General features: G+C 34.0%; 1 long non-coding RNA gene across 1 annotated transcript; it reads left to right on the plus strand.

Annotated features, from left to right (window-relative positions):
- Positions 1-2,701: 2,701 nt before the first annotated feature.
- On the plus strand, positions 2,702-4,149 carry LOC132747606 (uncharacterized). The gene is made up of 2 exons (XR_009628145.1): positions 2,702-2,917; positions 3,600-4,149. It is a non-coding gene; the product is annotated as an uncharacterized LOC132747606 (long non-coding RNA).
- Positions 4,150-4,242: the final 93 nt, after the last annotated feature.

Here is a 4,242-nt window from a genome sequence, read left to right on the forward strand (position 1 = left end):
CAGATTGATGCTACATGCCAAATACCTAAATTCTTGACGAGGCAAATATTGACCTAAGACATGATTCATACCAGTTATGTTGTGGTTCACAATGTGATGTTCAATGCCAATTACCGAATCATTTGTCACCGTAGTTTCACATAATAAGTATCAGTTATAATTTTTATATATAAATCCCTGGGTAGGAGCCAATATTGAACCAAGGGACATGATTCAGATCAGTTTTGTAAAGGACAACCAGGCAATGCTACATGCAAATATCTAAGCATCTATACATTGTAGTTTCACACAGTGGAACTGAAATGTGTCTTCATATATAAGTCTATATAATAAAGTTATCCACTGAGTGTAGCAAGTTTGTTTCGCGGGAACCCTGCACCTGTGTTCTGTACACCGTCTCATTATGAGAATAATTCCCCCAAAATGTTTTAAGTTATTTCTATCGGTTCAACAGATATAGTGCGGACACAGAATTTGGAATGGATACAGAAAAATTGGTCAAACTTGCGCTCTGCACATTACTCATCATGATAAATATTGCTGTAGTTTCCATTTCCGTCCACCTATTCTGAAGATACAGACCGGACACGAAAACTATTAACAGATGGGCGAACAGATTACCTGGCGCATAACATTATTTGAGCATACAAAAACACACGCGTTAATATTTCGTCACCCATCAGTAAAAAAAATGAAACTAATGAAATGCAAAAATGTGAATGCTAGTTATTGATTAGCTGAGTGAAAATTCGAAATGATCCTGAAGCCAAGCATTGCTTAAGAGAGCAAATCTTAATCATAATGAAGTTTAAACATTGAAACCCTTTACTCTTTGGTGACGGTGTGTATGAAGGAATATAATTTTTCAAACATTAATTGCCGTATATCATATAAATCTAATAGTGTATGTATTCTACGGTACAGTACACAGGGTTTAATCAAAACAGACATGACATGAAGTTTTAATTTTAGTTTGATGTCCTTAATTTGAATACAAACACTTTGATTTCAGATATTGTCCCCATTTTAGTCCTCCTCTATTGACTGTCCGTTAGTCGACACCGTCCGTAAAATTAAAATAGGACAGAAATTGCATTATTTCAGGCACGAATGGGCACCTGGGTAGAACGACCGAAGTTCCGTAAACTAGCTGGATAGCTTCCTCACATGAAAAAAAATCCAAAGTCCCTGTCGGGTTTCGAACCCATAAAGATAATGATATTTAAAAAATGAAATAACTATCTCAGCTCTCATGGTAACTTATGTTCAAGTTTGAAAATAGACATTTTTCTTGCATGACGACTTTCCCTTAGCAACGGAAGTATTGTTTATCGCATGCGCGTTCTGTGTTGAGCAAAAATCTACGACGATTGCACAGGGACAAAGCAATTTTATTAACATGTATAATATACTCTCAATTTAAAAGATAGCAATTTGAAATTTTTTGAAACCAACCCAACAATTAATTTTGTGTACAAAGTATATTACCACCATGTTTAGGCAAAATATTTCACAATCATTTGAACAATTTGAGGCGTTTGAGAGCTGCAGCACCCTTTATATCTATTTTAATTAGTTAAAGCTTTACATTGCTTTTTTATCACTATCTAAATCTGGGTAGACTATATTCCGATGTTTGAATAAATAGTAAAAAACTTACTAGTCAACTGCAAATACTTAAAATTCCTTTTAATATACCAGCGTTTCGGCTGAATAGCCTTCTTCAAGGTATATACATAATTCTAACACTATCGGAAATTTTTCTATATAGACAAAGAAGGCCCGAAGCGTGCATTATTCTGCAACAATGCACTCGCCGTTCATATTATCTCCCTGTGTATTTTCACATTGAGGGCGCCATTTTGTTTGAAAAATCTGATAAATAAAAACAATTTTTTGTCGAATTTTGTTGTGAAAACTATCTAGAATGATAGAAAATGGTTTAACTAAGAAAATAAATCCGAACACCAATATCTTTAATTCAGTCGTTAACGCTGTACAGACGTTTAAAGTGTTGTTTACGTGACGTCACAATGTAGCGCCAAACAGCACGTGCAAAACAATCAAAATCAAGTACGCTATTTAAACGTCGCAGACAAGTTAAGTTTTACATTTATTTCACTTTTAATAATTTGTTTTTCGCTTGGAAAATTATAGACTGAAATAAAATAAACAAACAAAGTTTTATCAACGTTTTCAAAATTCGTTATTCTCAAAATATTTCTACACACGGTAGATTTAACGACAGTTTTTTTCAACCCACTGGAACGGCCTTTAAAGAACGTTTCTATTGGAAACTCTGAGGCGAAAACAAATTTAACCGCCAAACATAAAGTCCAACTTTATAACAATTATTATATTTTTTCTTGACGTGTTAGAATGGAAATAGATATTAATTCTTCGTGCATTATTGTATAATAATGCACGTTTTTCGTTCAAATGCTTTGTAATTAATCACTCAGGCCTATCAGCCTTCGTGATTATATTACTACGCATTTGAACTCAAACCGTGCATTATTCTACAACAATGCACTCAGAATTGATATCTATTTCCTAAATAATAAACAATAAACAGGAAATAATGGCAGCGTCGCATGACGTCAATAGAGACGACGTCAAAACGTTACAATAAGTTTGGCTTCAATTTGTTGCATTATACTAGTGAAGAAAGCAGTTAAAGCGCAAATATTAAGTGAAAACACCAGTTAAACTGACTAAGATAAAAACTACTTTTAATTAATTGACAGATATGTTAAAATAAACACATTTTATGCCAATAACTTGAAATGACATTCACAGTTGAACTTTGAACTTTTTTTACAGGAAGCACAAGCGTTTGCGGAAGAGAATAATCTGATATTCACAGAGTCGTCTGCTAAAACTGGAATGTGTGTGGGAGATATTTTCATGGCGGTCGGTAAGTTCATGTCCCATAATGCAACAGTCAGTTGTACCCTCCTGCATTGACTGTTGGCGCCAAAGCAACATCTACGTATTGATCAGTCAGTACAGGGACAGGTGTAAAATATGTGTCCCTTCCCTCCTATTCCATTACACTATTGGGCATCATTGAGGTAACAACTGACTGGGGCAAAAGTAATTCAAGCCCAAAAACGTTGTTTTATTTTCTAGAGAAATGACGTAGTAAATTGGTAGATGTTACATATGCAAGCTATTGGAGACAGATACTATTTGATGAACATTCATTCGGTTATTTGAAACTTTGACATTTGAAGTTTACATTGTTGTGAATATTTCGCTTAAGTAATTGCCAAGCTGGTTTCATTTGGTTTATGCAGAATTTATTTTAGTTCGATTATGGAGGAAGCAGTCTAGTCCGACGCGTTAACCAGTCGGCCATGCCGCCATTGCATGGTGTCATTTATTTAGAATATAACAGACTTTTACGCATTCTTAAATCATACATGTATTTAGACATATCTTTTTAAAGTACATTTAATGATGCATGAGTAGTGTGTCACATAGTGTTTAAATAAAGGGAAGTAACCTGAAGAGGACTGTTATAATCTGCAGAGAGTAAACGTCTCTTCAAAATGTATCAATAAGGAAAATAACTTTATGTTCATTTCATTTTCCAGCGCAAACTTTAGCAAAATTACGACCTCAGTCGGCGGAACCGGAAGGAAAAGGTATTAAGCTCGGCAAGGATTCTGGGAAGAAAAAAGATGGCGGCTGTTGCTGACAGACGGTCACATGTTTACAGACGTGGCTTGTTTTATTTAACGAATAAAACGAAAATGTGATAATTATTCCGTGAAACATATTTAGTGTTATTTTGTACTTTTAATTGTGGAAACTAATACATTCCATTGTTAATGCTTTGCATTTTAGTGTTTTTGTTTGCATGTGAAGTGAGATTTGAAGATTTGTGTTGTATCGCCATTGATACTATATTTAGATGTTGTGCTGCGACGTTTTTCAAATATGTTTGGTTGTAAATAACTAATTTAATTTGGTTAGCAGTCTGTACTTTTGATATCCGTTTTGTCAGTGTATGATTTCATAATGAAATTCAAGTAACAATGTATCATATTTCCGGGAGCAATGAAAGCGAACAAGTGTCTGATACTCTTCCTTGATAACTTTACTACATGTATTCGCATTTCATTTCCCCGATTTCTACAAGTCTTGTAAGTCCACGAAAAAATAAAAACCATTGACTTAAAATATATTAATGAAAATATTGAAACAAATGATTAAATGATAAGTTAAGAACATTAC

The sequence above is a fragment of the Ruditapes philippinarum genome, unplaced genomic scaffold (genome assembly GCF_026571515.1).
Source record: "Ruditapes philippinarum isolate M1 unplaced genomic scaffold, ASM2657151v2 ctg9060_1_1_1_1, whole genome shotgun sequence".
Lineage (NCBI taxonomy): Eukaryota > Metazoa > Mollusca > Bivalvia > Venerida > Veneridae > Ruditapes > Ruditapes philippinarum.